General features: G+C 36.6%; 1 protein-coding gene across 2 annotated transcripts in view; it reads left to right on the forward strand.

The window, feature by feature from the left end:
* The window catches only part of LOC306845222 (phosphatidylinositol 3-kinase regulatory subunit gamma-like), a 164800-nt gene that overhangs the window by 52921 nt on the left and 93339 nt on the right, over positions 1–18540 (forward strand). The gene's annotated exons all lie outside the window — the stretch shown is intronic.

Consider the following 18540-nt stretch of genomic DNA (forward strand, 5'->3'; position numbering starts at 1 on the left):
AACACACCCATTATCAGTGTTTGTTGTAGCTGTGTTGCTTAGGGGGCAGTTGTGGCCTAATGGATAGAGAGTTGGCCTTGTAACCTGAAGGTCGTGGGTTTGAGTCTCAGGTCCGGCAGGGATTGTAGGTGGTGAGAGTGAATACTCAACACTCTCTCCACCTTCAATACCACGACTGAGGTGAGACCCTTGAGCAAGACACCAGACCCCCAACTGCTCCCCGGGCGCCGCAGCACTGGCTGCCCACTGCTCTGGGTGTATGTTCACTACTGTGTGTACACTAAATGCAAAGCACAAATTCCGAGTATGGGTCCCCATACTTGGCCACAGACCACTTCCCTTTCCTTTTACATCATACTGCATGTTTTTACCCTTCTGTGGTTTATAATTGTAATAGTTGCAAACTTACAACAGTGGTCAAGTGTTAATTTTCACTTTAACATTCAAAGTCTTAGGTCAAAGTTTCACAGACAGACTTAAGCCAGGATTAAACCATAGTTCAATTAGGACATTTAAGTGATGTTTATAAACATGCCTTAGAAAAAAATCATTACTGGTGTTCATCATAAGACAAAACAAAAGCACTGACATGTTTTAAGATCAGTCAGTGCAAGTTTCTTTCAGTTGAAATAGCTCATATTTACATTTTAGTCTAGGAATAGGCTTAAGTCTTGTCTGTGAAACAAGAAACCGGGGGTTAAAGTATTAAGTGGCATACTTAAATGTGCTGAAAAGTAGCTAAATAAACCAGCAGACAATGCATTTAAATAACAGAATGTTATTTTAACAACATAAATATTAATCGAAGTTGTACTTTTATTACAAGTCATACTTTTTATAATAAATATTAAACACAACAGAGAGCATCTGTAAAACAACAACTCTTAATTTATATCTAGCTAATTGAGGCATAATGATATTGGAATATAATAGCAAAGACGCAAAATGTAGGCTGAGGTAAATAATGTTAAGCTGTTATCAGTTTATGAAACAGAAGCTTATTGTTATTACAAAAATATATACCCAGGAAAGTTATGGCAATTTTTACTGATCTGACCAGGTGTGCATTTCCCAAAAGCAGCTATGGTCGCAAGTTCTGTCGTTACAAATAGAGTTCAGTGGAAATAACGACCACAGTTAGCTAACAATGGTTTTGAGAAACGCACCTCTGATTTGTGCCACAAATTTGTGCCATGTTGATAATAATAATCAACATGGCACAAATAATAATCGGCAATAATAATCCTTTCAATTAATGGACGACATGTTTTATTCCTATCAAATAGTCTACACATTGTGTAGGTTACCATAAAGTGTACTCTGTTTTTCTCCCAGCTAACTGACCACTTACTTTCATGTATTTCGGGAGAAATAGGTGAATTTACGTGATGTTAATCCGACGGATCCACACGGCAGCGTCCGAAACACCGGCGCATAGGTTATCATCAACATGCTCATTATTGTGCCTGCATGACACATCGCTATGGAAATAATAAAAATTATATGTGTAAGCGGTTCTACTTCGCCTCGCTTCGAGCGGGATTCGAGTGGATTTACAGACACTTATTTACATTCAGCCTGTGTGCAGTTTCTGTCTGGCCAAAAAACGCACCAAATTTGCATGCCCTGCTGTAAATTTTAACCGGTTGATGAAAAACAAGCTTATGTGGATTCTACACATTTAAACAATTCAGATAAGCTATATAGAATTATTTATGGAGCAGATAAGTGGATAGAGAGTTGGACTTGTAACCTGAATAACCAACACTCTCTCCACCCTCAATACCACGACTGAGGTGAGACCCTTGAGCAAGGCACCGAACCTCCAACTGCTCCCCTGGCGCCGCAGCATCGGCTGCCCTCTGCTCCAGGTGTATGTTCACTACTGTGTGTACACGTGGATGGGTTAAATGCAGAGCACAAATTCAGAGTATGGGTCACCATACTTGGCCACGTACCACTACCCCTCTCCTCTTCCCCTTATTAATCAATTATCATTTTGACTTAACTCTTTTCTTTAAAGGCTGAAATGTGAGGTTTACCTTTATATGAAACTTTTTCAAAGCTTTATTTGAACATTTACATTATTTATTTGAACATGCTATTAAACTGGTGTCAGTCAAGTTGTCATTTAAAATCCAGACCTCACTGGTAATGTTATTGTTTTAGTGATTATGCAAACAAAAAGTCATTCTATTTGCTGTTTGTTGATTTTTAAGTATAAAACTTGGTGAAGTGATTTATGTATCGATACTTTTTGAACATCTCCAGCACATTTTAACAATACCGTGATAATACTGATAACCGTGATAATTTTGGTCACTATAATCGTGATGAGAAATTTTCATACTGTTACATCCCTAGTAGCGTGGTAGAAGACAAGTTAGGTACGCAGGAGCTAAACCATTTAGGGCCTTATAGGCAAGTAATAATATTTTGTAAATGATACGGAACTGAATAGGTAAGATGGAAAGATGGAAGGATGCTGTTTTTGTAACATGGGAAATATGATTTTCAAAGGACAAGTTGCTGTCTAATATAACACCCAGATGAATGATTCCTTTATCAACCCTTAATGGACAATATCTATGCAGTATTAGTTTTACTTGAAACTATTGCTGCTTTCACCATCTCATCAGTTGTGCGCACATACACACAACAGAAAGAAAAACATGTGTTTCATTTGTCTAGTGTGGCTTGCCTGCTGTGCCCTTTAAGTATGATCAATTACAACATTCTGTGTATGTATGGCACTGCAGGCAGGCCAAGGTCCTGCTTTAACAGTTTCAAAAAACTGCTATGTCGACCTATTTATTTAATTAAAATTGATTTTCAGTTTTCAGTTTGAGCCCAACTGTTTGCTTTTTTGTTGTTGCTGTTGTTATTTCCCCCAGTTTCTATTACAGCTTGTGCTGCACCCTTAAGGCTGTGGCTTAGAAACAGTTGCATTACAGTAGAAAACAGCTGTGAGATGATGATGATGTGGCTTTTTCCTTGCTTGGTTAGTTTATCCATCTTTTATCCCAAATCAAAAAAAAAAAAAACCTCTGAATATATCTGCTTCATGCCAAAAGTATTGGTTCACCCCCTTCTAGTTCAGTAATTTCCATGAGTACAAATCTTAATGTTTAAGCATATAAAGATATTCTAGGGAATTGTGTGCTTCTAATTTTTAATTTTCTATTCTAACATGACAGTGCCTCTGTGTATAAGGCACGGTTCAAAAAGACATGATTGATTCAGTCAGTGTGGAAGAACTTGACTGGTCTGCAGAAAGCCAAGTCCTAATCCCATCTGAACACTTCTGGTGTGACTTTATATGCAGACCTTGAGCCAAAAACGCATCACCAAACACCAATGACTTGTATATAGGTACAGTCATTTTAGACACGTCCAAAACTGTTGCAACAGAGATGGAAATACAGTTTTTAAATACATTAATTATGCTTCCATCTTTGTTGCCACAGTTTTGGAAGTGCCTTCTTCTGTTCTAAAGAAGGGGGTGTCCCAATACTTTTGTTCTTATAGTGTCTATACAAGTCATCGGTGTTGGGAGATGGGATTAGGACTTCAGGTGTTCAGAGGTGTTCAGATGCGATTAGGACTTGGCTTTCTGCAGACCAGTCAAGTTCTTCCACACTGACTGAATCAATCATGTCTTTTTGAACCGTGCCTTATACACAGAGGCACTGTCATGTCAGAATAGAAAAGGGTCCTGTCCAAACTGTTGCTATAAAATTAAAAACACACAATTCCCTAGAATATCTTTATATGCTTAAGATTTGTACTCATGGAAATTTGTAAAGTAGTCAAACCTGTTCATTAGAAGGGGGTGAACCAGTACTTTTGGCAATATAGTGTAGCTTTCTGAGAAGTTTAGCAAAATAGACTGAATGGACAGTTAATTTCTGTGTTATTCCTGTATATGTATACTGTATGTATTTGTTGAATGCTGCTACTGTTTATAACTATTTATAACTTTATTTTTATTGAGATTTTCATTTATTTTATTTACACTAGGGTCCAAATGTGACCACATCTTAGATTCAGCATCTAATTTAAACCTGGTAAAACAGAAAGTTTTAGGATTTTGACAAACACATGAAGAAACATTTTGACATGCAGTAAATGAATAAAAAATATTCTTCATTATTTTGGTCACGAAGAAAATATTTATACAGTTGAGGTCAAATGTTTGCATCCCCCTTTCAGAATCTGCAAAATGTTAATTATTTGACCAAAATAAGAGGGGTCATACAAAATGCATGTTATTGTTTAGTACTGGCCTGAATAAGATATTTCACATAAAAGATGTTTACAGTGCACAAGAGAAAATAATATAAAAATGATCCTATTCAAAAGTTTACATCCCCTTGATTCTTAAAACTGTGTTGTTACCTGAATGATCCACAGCTGTTTTTTTGTTTTTTTTTGTTTATTGATAGTTGTTCATGAGTCGCTTGTTTATCCTGAACAGTTAAACTGCCTGCTGTTCTTCAGAAAAATCCTTCAGGTCCACAAATCCACAAATTCTTGTGTTTTCCAGCATTTTTGTGTATTTGAACCCTTTCCAGCAATGACTGTATGATTTTGAGATCCATCTTTTCACACTGAGGACAACTAAGGGACTCATATGCAACTATCACAGAAGGTTCAAACGGTAGTTTATCGTGTATATTATATCATATTCATTAGTTATTTATTACAGAGACTATTGTAAAAATAAATTGTTACAGGGATTTCCTGAGTTTTCACTACAATAGCTGGTGTTGATGTTGATTCGAATAGACTTTGGGAGATGTGTTGTGGAGGTTAAAGAGGCCACAGTTTATTGGCCACAACTGTTAGCATAATTATTTCTCTATGGAGAGAGAGAGAAAGATGTACTGGAATATAATGACAGGCTTGCTGGGAGCTTTTTTCTCAGCTTGCTTTGTGCTCCCTGCTATTGCACATCTGCTGTGCACTAATCAGGACAAACGTGCACGCACTACTTTCCCAGCGGACCTTGGCCTCTGAAGTGTCATCCACACACATGGACTTGAACTGCACATCTGCACCAGTTCCAGTTGCCCCATCCCTTGCTCCTTTCTTATTCATTTATCTTCTCTCTCAATTATTCTAATGCGCTGACCTTCTCATCACGGCCAGCTGTGCCGTGTTATCCATTTGGTTTGTTGGCCAACGCGGGATAGACAAAGCATCTACACAAAAGATAGGGCACAACTAATGGGTTACCTAGCGCAGGTGTGTATGATAAGGAATGGTAAATCATGTGGGAAGTCACTGTTGTGAGCGTGTGCAGAAAGCCCCCTAAGCAGATGTAATCTGTGATGTACAGCTGCGATGAGGTAGGGGGTCAAGAAAAGACACTCAGACACGCTAGATCTCCCCTCCCCGTATCCAATCTCCATCTCGCGCTCTCGTTCTCTTTCTCTGCTCAGAGTGATAGGGTCAGTAGATGTGATGGAGGTCACCAGTGATCTGTCTCTGTCTGTAGCTTTCACAGAGAGAAGCTGGGACTCTAACAGAGATGTACTATAACCACACACACACATTTATTCTTTGCTCTATAAATGAGGAAATACCATACTTCTATTGTCTTGGCTGTCAGTCGATTGAAACTTTGAATCTATTTAGTTACAATAATTATGAGGCATTTATTTATTAATCAATATATAATGAATCACACATATCAGTGTTTGCTGAAACAAGTCCCCAATTAATAATAATTCAAGGATATTATGTTATTTTGGCACATGATTTGGCAAAAAAATGGTTTTAGGAGTCAATGTTTAATTTCCATATCATATTGGCCTAAATGATGATGATTTTATATTAATAAAGAAATGTGTTAAATGCACAGCCTTATTTTTATATAAAGACTTTAAGCTTAATGAAATTACAGTTGGGCAAAAAAGTATTTGCCCAGCCACGTTTCAAGAGTGGGAGAACTTGCACAATTGGTGGCTGACTAAATACTTTTTTGCCCAACTGTATATAGATATTTTTATTTTTTGTTTTTTTTGGAGAAATTTTCCTCAAACTGTAACTAAGCATATATAAACACACACACTTGTTTTTGGATTGACTTTTGATTGACTTTAATTCAGGTTATTGACTAAGGTTATTGACTAAACCAAAATGATACACTAACCTGCATTTTTTGTAAACATTTTAATTAAGACATTATTGCAACATAGGCTCACTGGAAAATTCTGCCTCTACCTATATTTTTGCTAAACTCCAAAAATGTATGTATTCATACAATCCAGTGCTTGGTGAAATGAACATTGGTGACAGTTTAGTTTCATGTAAATTACTATTACAGTATTACAATATTGATTCATAAATAATTATTTTGTCATGATAAATATGCAATTACGTTTTATCCCATATTTGCCGTTGTTAACACTGTTGGTTAGGTTTAGGGTATGGTTTAATGTAGCTTGTATATGTTTTTTCATTAACATTTTAGCACCACTCACTAGACAATTAATTTCAGAACTAGCACAATATGCATAACAACGAACATAATAAAACACTGCTAGATACACGTTCATAGGTTTTGAATAAAACTGAACACACTTTTGCACCATTCACTGGACATTTAACTTTGAAATTGTCATGAAACTAACAAGAAGCAACGTTATATCACTTTTCAAAAAGTTTTTCATCTTTTTACAGGCATGTTTCCCCAATGTGCCTGGGTTGCAGCATTCATTATGTTACTTACAGCAAGTTATTGTTTTCTTTGTCTGTTCTCCAGTGTAGGTGATGTGTGTTATAAACTTGTGTTATATAAACTAAACACACACACACACACCATCTTTCCTGTCTCTCTGAGCTCTTTGTGGAGCACTGTAACTCAAGAGTTTGGTTTGCAACGGACATATCCTGTCAGTCACGTCACTTTAATTAATTTGTAACAGCAATAATGTTTAAAGTGACATATCTGTTGAGAATTACACACTTCTGTCCGATATTTTCCCTGCACAACCTCTTACTAAGCTGTATCCCTTTGGTCTATTTTCCCTAATGGTGCCTTTTGAAGTTTGAAGGTTTCTTGTTCTAGGAAAATTATGTTAATTCTCTTGAGAATGAGATCATAAAATATGTTCAGTCATCTGATATTCCTTCTGAACAGTAAAGATTTGTATGAGTCTTTACTATTGATTTTAACTAATTGAATAATTAATAGATTTGTTTGAAATGGTAAAGACTTCCTTGAGTATATAGTCAGACAAAAAAGAAGAGGAATTAATGCCACAAATGAATGAAACAGCATTGGAAGCACATGAGGAAACTAGGAAAGGATCCATTGTTGCTCGACCACAAAGCCACAACTTTTTCAAACAGTGAGATTGAAAAGAAATGAAATAAAAAAAAAAACAATGAAAAGGGAAGAACGAAATTAATTTTAATGTCCCCTCAGTCAGCTCTTTTTTCCTTCTTTGGGTAAAGAGAGAGATTTGAAAGTGCATATGCCCCCTTTTCAAGTTTTCAAGGTTGCCTTTGTGTATTCTCATTTCATTTGCATTCAGTTGGATAAAAGCCCTTCAATCTGTTGAATTGTGTGACGTGTAGATTGGGGAACAGTATGTTATGCAGGGGCATCATGCACCCAATATTTTTTAGGGGGCACGAGTTGGGGGGGGGGGTTGTCATGTGACACACAGCAGCCACAACAGCACTTATTATTTATCTTTTCCTTTTTATTCGAGAGACATTCCCAAACACATTAACTCACCTTTATAGATTATGTTAGTTGATCTAGTGGGTGATGGTCAAAGTAACCTAACAATGTAATCTATTAAATATGGGTGTCATGCCATAACATATTTTAATACGACTGACTTTATATTTAATGTGAATTTAACATCGAAAGTTAATGTGAATAAAAACATTGTAAGTTAGGCTACTTATCATAACACTTTCATTGTACAGAAAGAGAGGAAAGAACATTTACATCATCAAAGAACATTTTCACTAACAGTCTAGAGTTCAAGCACTCTCAAAAACTCAAATTAAATTAAAAAAATTTAATTAAATTAAAATCACTGAAGCTGTTTACACTGTGAAATTAATATCTTACTTACAGATTCATACACACATTTGCACTTTGTTGTTTCTGACAAGAGAATTCGCCAGAAAGAGGTATTCAGTCAGCGAGCGAATGAAGAAAACACCGGCATTTTAGTGATGACTCATCTGAACGCCTCTGATTGGTCATTGCATTCATAAGCTCAACAGAATCGTGTGTGATTTTGGAAGCTGGCTGCATTCAAAATCCACTTGGCTCAAAAATCTGGTCATTGCATAGCTGATCACCCATGGGGATGGGCAGAAGAAGCGGATGAGTTTAGTGTCCCTCTGGTCACATGCAGACACACACATATCATATTTCTCATTTCTTCTCGTCTCCACTCATTTTAAAATACATCTCTTGACTCTCTCAAAGGCAGTCTAGAGCAGTATTTGTCTGTATTGCATGTGCAATATGAAGCTGCAGGGTTTAGATGTGTAATATGTGATAAATATAAATATTTGTGGCCAGCAGGAAAATGTTGGCCTACATTTGCCGTCTATTTGTCCCGTCTTACTGAATGGCAATAACTCAGAGGAATGCTACTGACTTATCTCCCACACTCACATAAACACACATGCACAGATAGACACAGGCTGAGGAGGCACACACAGACGTGCTGATGGGCAATGCACACATTTACATCAAGAAAAAAAAATAACTTCAGTCTGCTTTTATCTCCCTTTTCTTATTAATTATGCATGCCTCAGTAGGCCACGGTCAGACGCTCATGAATGAATACATTTGCAGCGCACACACTTTAGTTTCTCTCACGGTAGTGAGGAGGTCTTTAATAGCTCATTAAGGGGCCTGCAGTAAGTGAGTGTTAATGTTCTCTTTGCAAAGGATGGACGACCACCACATTGTGGACACTGATTCAGACACCCCCATTCGAAGAATAGATCTAGTCACCCAACACACCAGATATTTTGAAAAGTAAATTGAAAACTGTTGAGCCCTATTGAATTTTATTGTATGGACAAATAAAATAAAAAATTTAGATAAAAAAAAAAAAAGCATTAAAGTCATATGACTTTAAAATGACATGAAATGAGGTTGAGTAAATGATGACTGATGGGTCATGGATCAAATGATAGGTCAGTCAGATTTTTAATGTCTGTTATTTCTTCTAAACAATTTACTGAACTTGCATGGTATGGTATTGTCAATGTATCACCCAGCCCTAGTTGAAAGATGTAAATAACTCATATATTACAGCCTCAAGTGGGAAATCTTTTTTTTTTTAATCAATAAATTATGAAATGTATTAATATTACTAATTAAAATAATTCTTCTGCCAAATAAAATAATTTATTAGACTATAGCTGCAGGTTGTTTGCATGCCAAGCCACATGCTACATTTAATACTGTAAACTGTGACTTCAGGTGTGTATTACCAGTTCTCATCAAATTTAAACTGCTTTTTTTTTTTTTTTTTTTTTAAAGAAGCAGTTCTTTATTCCCAGCACAACGTGCACTGTAACCATTGAAGCTGCAATACATTTGCTGCAGACTTTTTTTAATGACATGTTAACCTCAGTCGTATAAACTCACAGCCCTCGTCTGACTCTTCCAGGTTGTTTTTTTTTTCTTTTCATTTCTGTTTTCTCCCTTTTCATCAACTCTTTTCTTATACCGCTCATCTGACAACACAAATCTTTCCTTAGCTACTGCGATCCCTATCCCTCTCCCTCTCATTCTCCTCCCTCATGGAGTGCTCTAATTGAAGAGGCATGTGCTCTACGCCCCTCTTATGGGACTCTGTCATTGGCTGCAGGCAAAACATCCGAGGCTAGGCCCCTGCCAGGTGGCATTTTTTTGAGAAGGCCACACTGTGACTTTGCTCTCTTTTTTGCCTGGATCCATCACCTGCTTTACTCCTTCGCTGTTTACATTCCTCTTTCTTCCTTCCTGCTCTCTCTTCAATCTTTTATCTCCTGGGAGATATACACTTTTGTCTGTTTTTTTTTTCTGTTTTCAGAAACTGCATAGATTTTAACTTTTTTTTTTTACCCAGGCCCACTTAAGAAAAACATGCCTGTGGCGACATTTTTGCAAAATTATCTTACAAAGCTTCTTGCACGTTTTGAGCCAATTTCAAAGTTAAATGTCGAGTGAGGAGCACTAAAAGAGCATTCAGTTCGTTCTGAAGCTGATGAATGTAAAGCTGACAATATTTTTGTACATATCACAGCACTTTGGAAATTAAATGTATGGTGAGTGGCAATGAAAGGATAATGCTCTATCATGTTTTAAACTAACATACCACCTATATTAAATTCTATCCTAAACCTAACTGATAGTGTTAACAAAAGCAAACGTGAAATATAAACGCATTTGCTAAAGCAACCGTGCCATTTTAGCTTGCTTATACAAATCTTTGAGCTTTTTATCATGAGTCATGACTTATACTTAAGCAATCTACATAGTAAGTACATTGTTCTACCAGGTGGGCTACCGAGCAAATTTACGATTCCAGAAAAACCATACGCATGTGATACAAACGTCAAAATGTATTTGTTTATAAATCATGGACTATACTTTGTGGAAGGAAACATGAAAATAAGTCTTTATTAATCCATAATTTGTCCCATCATGATTTGTATGAAAATAAATATAAAATAAAATTAGTTTTACTGCCTCTAGTGTTAATTTCAGTGGGAATTGTATGTATAGGTACGTTGTTGATGTAGAGTAAAAGTGTAGGTAGAGGCACGTTTTTCCATTGAGGATAAGTTCATTGATAAAATACAGACGTCAGTCAAGATAAGCGCTATCACACATTCAGTAGGAGACTCTAACCCTTTTATCCCAGAGGGCTCTCCATGGTGTTTAAATTTACTGAAATGGTTCAAAATTTTATAGATTGACAGTCTCCCTCTTGGCATCACTTTCCCTCACTTCATAATCATTTTAATCTCGGCCTGTGTGAACCTGATAAAATTTGTGCAAACTATTGATTTGTGTAATGTATTTTCTTATCCCTTCAGGAATAGACAATGAGCGCATAATCAATATCAAGGGAAGAGCTGGGCGGTTCTATCCATCTGTACAACTGGTTTGGATAGTGCATCTAAATTCAATTATTTTCACTGACATATTTTCACCATTATGTTAAAAAATTATTCCAAACGCATTGTGGCCAGTGTGTGTGTGTGCGTGAGTAAGATGCTATTTTGCGAGGCAGTTGGTAATCTTTCCCGTGTTGAAGGGGGTGGCGCCCGCTATCACATGTGATTGATAAGGATGTGGATAGCAGGAATTAAAAAGCTGTGGAGTCTGTGTGTGTGTGTGCATGTTTATGTGGTTTATGAGAACACAAATTTGTATAATGACATGGGTATGACAGAGGTATTACAATATGAAGGTGGTTTGTGAGGACACTGCCTATGTCCCCGTAATTCAAAAGGCTTAAAAAACATACTAAAATCTAAAAATGCACAAAGTCTCCTGTGAGGGCTAAGTTTAGGTGTAGGGTTGGTGTAGGGCAATAGCACACACAGTTTGTTCAGTATAAAAACCATTACGCCTATGGAGAGTCCCCATAAACCACAAAAACCAACATCTGTGTGTGTGTGTGTGTGTGTGTGTGTGTGTCACGATTCTACTGCATTTGAATCATAGTTCATACTTGTTCACAGGGTTATTTGTGAGTGTATGCCTTTGTGTGTGAGCTGGCCGGTCCACTTCTTTCATCACTCTAGCCTGTGGGAGGGTCAAAGGCTAAACATCCCTTATTGACACAGTGGAGCAGAGCAGGTAAAGAAACGGGAGAGTTTCAATTTCACACTGTAATGGAGGAAATGGCTATAGCTGTGTGTATGTGAGAGAGAGAGGGAGAAAAGAAAGAGAAAGGAGGAAAAATCCCTCAAAAACATTGTAAAGATTCACAGGAAGAGGCTGATCCCTTATCACTTTGGCAGGACCGTTGTAGCTGCAAGCCTTCATCTGTCTGACCGCTGCTCCTCCTCCTCATCATAGTCCAATTCCATTCGAGAGAGCCATCAGCTCTCTTTGTCTGAATCTTATGTATTGTGCACTGGGTTTTATGTAAAAAGCTTGATTTACTATGTGACATCACTTTAAAAGAGATGAAGGGTGTGTTATGTAGAGCGGGAGCTTTATATTCAGGTTGCGTTATGGATTGTGTTGTGTGGATTGTGCACACAAATCCCATTTGATTTTTACTTTCAATCTGGCTATCTGCTGTCATTCTGCAAGTGATGTAATCTCATCTGTTTGTTCAGACAATGTTGTCAATATCCGTTGCATCCGCATTGGATGCTATAGTAATGAATTCAGCATAGTGAATGTCACACTGATAAAAAAGGGGAAAAAAGACATTAAAAATTTGTATATTCAGGCATAGATCTTGACCAGGTGTCTTCACACTGAAGCCTTGTGACCGCCAGGGGGCCGCAGGAAACTTAAGAGAATTTGAGAGAATTTCCTGTATTTTATTTCTGTATTATTTCCCTGTATTTTCATACTTAACTGTAAAATTGTTCTGGAACAATATTAATTGTGAAAAATTGCAAATATTTATACATCGAACAGTTTAAACAATTTAAACATCTAACTGTTTTCCAGATAATGTTTAAATAAATTGCTTTGCCTTCAACACAACAAAAAAGAAGCCAGTTTATTTAATTTAGCACATGTATTTAATTGAGCTAGTTTATTTAATTTAGTATTGTTTGTATGCCATTAAATGTATTTTAAATATTGAATATTTGTTTAATATTTAGAATCGAATAAAGTTCAAAATATGAATGCATTTCATTTATTATTTTTTTGAATATTTTTTTAAATTTTAAATTTGTCCTTTTGTCTATATAGTTTATTCTATTTAGCTTTCATTCATATTTTATATTTTAAGTTCATTTATTTTTGTATTTCAGTTTTAGTCATTTTTCTCAACTTAAGCTTATTATAGTTAGTTCCCAGGGTGACATTTCAAATTTTTTAAGTTGATCTTATTTCATCTTTCCAATTTGTGCACTTGGCATGACATACATCTGATGTTCAGAGTGAGCATTTGTTCTGTTTGTGTATGTATTTCACATTTTATCTATTCTCAGAATCTTATGTAAGATCCTACCAGTGGCTCTCACCATTCCTTTGTCCCTTCTGCAGCACACAAAGGCTCATATATCTGCATCACTGAGACACTGTGGCTAGTGTGGCACCCCCTAGTGCTCACTGCGATATATTGCTCTGTGTGAGATGGACTCAAGATAATGAAAGAGCGGGTCACTGTATCGCACCCTCAAAGGGAATGAACCAATAAAAGACAATTATTGTAATAGTTAATGTGTGCAGAAAATTAGTAAATAGTGCTGACAATGTCCTGAATATGCTTGGGCAAGTCAGAAAATTAAAAGGAAGATTCATTTTAATTTATGGGAAACCAGGCATAAGAGAGTATGTTTGTTCATAAGGACTTACATGTTGTGTTTCCCACATTTTCAACTGGCTGACTCCCGACTTTGGACACTTAATGGCTTTGTGCAGAAGTGCTGATCCATTCAGTAATTCCTTGTCATTGTGACCAGAGCTCGTTAAAACACACACACACACACACACACACACACAGGGCAATGAAAACCTTAGAAATTGCTTTCTGTCCTCTTAATAGAAAATGGATAAGATCTGATAGGCTCGTGTGTTCTCACAGAGCGGCTAGGACGGGCACATGCAAGCTTTGTACGGTGACAGAGACACCCCCACAGTTTAACATAGTCTCGTGCTTTACAGTCATAAATGCCACAAATGGGATCAAAAATAGATATTAAGTGGAGATGTATTTCCACTAGAGGTCCTTTACCAACAATGCCATGTTTTGTTTGCGTTGTCCTTCCTTTTTTGCAGATCTTTTGATTGTCTTAAGTTACCTGCAAGCTAATTAGCATGCGTTTGAACTGCAAAACATCTGGAAAAATGCTTGCAAACATGTATCAGTGGGTGCGATGTGACAAGCCTCCAGTGACTAGCAATTCATTTGTTTGCTCTGAATGTGAATCTGCTGCATGACATGACACGAACAAAGCCAAGCAGAAGGTGATTGATGTTTAATTTACTGTGTATATTGGTGTATCCATGTCTGATAATTATTATTAATTACAATAATATGATAATTATTTTCACATAATGGCCAATAACTGATAAATGGAAATTATTGAAATTCTATAAAAAAAAAAAAGTCTGTCTAAATAATTTAAAAATAAACAAAGTTTGTGAAAAAGTGATTTTTTTTTTAATGTTTTATAAATATGTCCCTAATGCTCACTTAGGCTGCATTTATTTGATCAAAATTACAGCAAAAACAGTAATATTGTGAAATATTATTGCAATTTTAATTTTAATATTATTATTTTGATATATTTATGATGCAATTAATTTCTGTGATGGCAAAGCTGAATTTTCACCAGCAGTCTTCAATGTCACATGATTCTTCAGAAATCATTCTAATATGCTGATTTGGTGCGAAAAAATGTATGCGTGAAAATTTGTATTATTGTCAATGTCTTTCCTTTTGCTTTTGACACATTGCATGTTTCCTTGATAAATAAAAGTGTTAATTTCTTTCAAACCCAAACTTTTAAACAGTAAAGTGTAATTAAAAAAAAAAAAGTGTTGCTAAATTTGCTAAATAATATTTCGTTTTTATTAAATATTATTAGTTGACATATATCATATTATATCAATGATAAAAATTAATTTATAAATCTCAGACAGTGGCCAGAAAAAATGTGATATTGTGCATCCTATATGTGAGCCAATGAGATTTCACAGTAGGAGGGGCTACTGAACATGACTCTGAAGAAATGTAGCAGTACTTGGATCATACATACAGAATAACAATTTCTCGAAAGTAGCATGTACATCGAAACAACAGAATCGTTGTATTAGTTGTCGTGGTGTTGTTCTCAGTATTGCTTTTCTCATGTTCTGTCCTTTCCCTCTCCTTCCGCTGTTCTTTGCTGTCCTCACGTTCTGAGAAATTGCCTCGGTGATGTTTTCTGACAGTGACGTTAATTGAAGCACCAAACGCATAGTAGCACTCCAATTGAAAGGAAATTTGCCCACTGCCTTGTACACAAAGCCAAACAACCTGTGACCGCTTTTACACACACATAAATGTGAAAGTCCTCACGCACATGTGTGGTACCAGAAATGTAAACACAAGTTCACGCTGGTTCAAATCGAAGGGGCAGAGTTTTGACATTTGAAACACGTGAAAAAAAACAATTGGAAAATACCAAGTCAGATGTCTGAAAAGATTTCCCGATGCCTCATGCATTTGTTTTCCACAGTGTTTTTGAGTGTGTTGTAGCAATCGTTTATATAATACAGTGACAGGAAAAAGATGGATTTAGCACGCATTTCTGCATGGATTGGTCATAAAATTTGATCTTGCTTACATCAATAGACAAACATAATCTGCTTAAACAAATCACATTTATTCACATGCTTTTTCCACCCTCCACTGTTGTTCATTTAAGACTAAATGTATTATTGTTTGTCTCTTATTCATTAAGATCAGATCAAATTGTATGGCTAATTTCCACAGAAATCCATGAAAAAGGGTTCACATACTTCCTGCAGCTATAATTCATCAACTAATCATCTAAGTTAAAATATCACTCCTACATCTTTAGTTTCCTTATAATGAAAGATATAGTTTGCACACAGCTCCACATTAATCTCCTGTCTTATAAATCTTGGCTGACCAACAATTAAGGAATGTGAGGCTTCCAAAACAAAAGGAACAAGGGAGAGAAAGAGAAAGTGCGTGTGTGTGTGTGTGAGAGAGAATTATGATTCCTCCCATCGTGCTCTGACCTGTTTGCTCATTCATAAGGCGTCACTTGTTGAGGTCCATAGAGAAACCAGCAGGATGTGGAGCAATTAAATGCACCGCATGTTGTTGGAATACCAATGCGCTCCACCGTTAACGTGTGTAATCTCAAACCTCCACCGTCTTTGTGCCACCTGCATCAAAGCCTCAGAGGAACTTTTCATTAATCTTTCAGTTTTTGGGGGGGGGGGGGGGGTTAATCACTGTCATCTCCCCCTTTCCTGTTCCTGTAGCTTCATCTATTACTTCTAAAGGATCACAGCAACGTTTACATTTGCATATGGTAAGTCAAAGTGATGGGCCTAATCAGTTCCTGTACTGCAGATGCTGATACTTCTGGTTAGATTTAACCTGACGGATCTAAATGACACTTTAGCTAAACCTTTATCATGGTGCTTTGACAAACAATACCTAAATCAGCACAGTCCAGAAAATATTGCCACCTCATAGCGTGATTCTCCCGTGCGAAAATTACAGCGGGGTGCAACAAGGGCCACTGCTGTGCAGATTACAACACCAATTACACCCATGCATGGGAACGCAAACTTTTCCTGCCGTCAACAGATGCTTGTGTGTGAGATTCTGTTAAATAAACAGCCATTTCCTAATTACAGAAAGAAAAAACGAGAGATAGCATTGGTATCTGTGTAGACATTAGCGGGTGGTGCAGATCAGTACTAATTAGTGTTGTCACTGAAGATAACTCACAAGAGCCTGTAAACAACACTACAAGTGTACTACAGTTTCAAGGACCTCATGCTTCACACAATGGTGCAGAAAATCTGAATTTCTCACTATAACGCAAATTTGATGTAAATGGAACCACATACTAATATAAATTAGTTTAACAATGTTTGTAAATGTGAGTTAAGTTTCCTGTTCAGATAGAAAAGAAAATCCCGCTCTGAGTTTGCTATGTAGTAACTTAAATGAAAAGTCATTTTAATTTTTGTTTATTTTTTTGTTAGTAATATTAATATCTGGGCACAAGATGAAATCATGTTTATCCCATATAGTTACGAGGGTGATGCATTACTGTGATATGACCTTTAGACTTTATTTGCATGTGTGAAAGGAACACTTCATCATGTTTTCTTTGGGGGAAGTCGTGGCCTAATGGTTAGAGAGACGGACTCGTAATCCAAAGGTTGCGGGTTCGAGTCTCGGGCCGGCAGGGATTGTAGGTGGGGAGAGTGAATGTCCAGCGCTCTCTCCACCCTCAATACCACGACTGAGGCACCGAACACCCAACTGCTCCCCGGGCTCCGCAGCATAAATGGCTGCCCACTGCTCCGGGTGTGTGTTCACAGTGTGTGTGTGTGTTCACTGCTGTGTGTGTGCACTATGGATGGGTTAAATGCAGTGCACGAATTCCAAGTATGGGTCACCATACTTGGCAGTATGTCACTTCACTTCACTTCTTAGTTAGCTATTTTTTTTGTCACCCTCACCTTAAACGGTTTTTAAGGTTAGACTTTAAGGTTCAGTTACAACATTAATTCTGCATATACTAACACAATTTTAATATAATAACTTGTCTAAATTAATACTAATGTATTGTAAACAAACATTAACAACAGGATATTTATGAATAAACTTTAACCTAGATTAATAAATGCTTTCACGGTTAGTTCATGATACCTAATGCAAAGTGAAACCTTTAAATACAGTATGAGTTTTTCATATTTTACAAATTCCATATTTCTTTTGTCCTAAGGGCTAGTAGTCTTTTAATGCACAGTCTGCTATGATTCCACTCTTCACCATGCTCTCTGGTCATGTCTGACAAGCTCAGTGTCCCAGGACAACATAGACAGGGTGTCATGTGAAGGATGCTGCCGTGTTTCTCTCTTTCACACATATGGGCAGTGTGTCATTGACATTACTAGATGTGAATACTAAAAATCAGACCCCCTCAAGGATTTCATCCGTGGTGGTCTGAACGCATATAAGTGGCCACATAAAGAGATATATGGGCACACTCCCAACTGGAATCTCAGCAGAAGATCAGCGCTCAGTGGAAGGACAGTGGAGATGGGTAGAGACAATAATGCTTATGAAACATTATGCACTGTATTTTATTCTGCTGGAGGACATATCATAAACTGAATTTTAAAAACCCATTTGGACGAAATGTTTACAATTTGAGGCACTAAAAGCGATAGTCCACCCCAAAAACTGAAAATTCTCTCATCATTTACTTATGTAATTCCAAACCTGTATGACTTTCTTTCTTCTGTGGGACACAAAGAAGATATTTTGAAGAATGCTGGTAACCAAACAGTTTAGATTCCCATTGACTTCCATTGTATGGACAAAATTACAATGGCAGTCAATGGGAATCTAAACTGTTTGGTTACCAACATTCTTCAAAATATCTTCTTTGCATCCCACAGAAGAAAGAGAGTCATTTTTGTTTCAATTTTTGAGTGGATTGTCCCTTTTAATGTTAATTTTTAAATATATTACTGGTAATTTTTAGTTTACGTCAGCTCATACTGCAATAACTAATGTTGTACAAAATGCATGTTTAAATGTAACTTTAAATGGCAAAATGAGTTAGTATTTGTAAAAATTTAAATAAACTAGATTA

This window comes from Barbus barbus, assembly GCF_936440315.1.
Source record: "Barbus barbus genome assembly, chromosome: 25".
In the NCBI taxonomy this organism is placed as follows: Eukaryota; Metazoa; Chordata; class Actinopteri; order Cypriniformes; family Cyprinidae; genus Barbus; species Barbus barbus.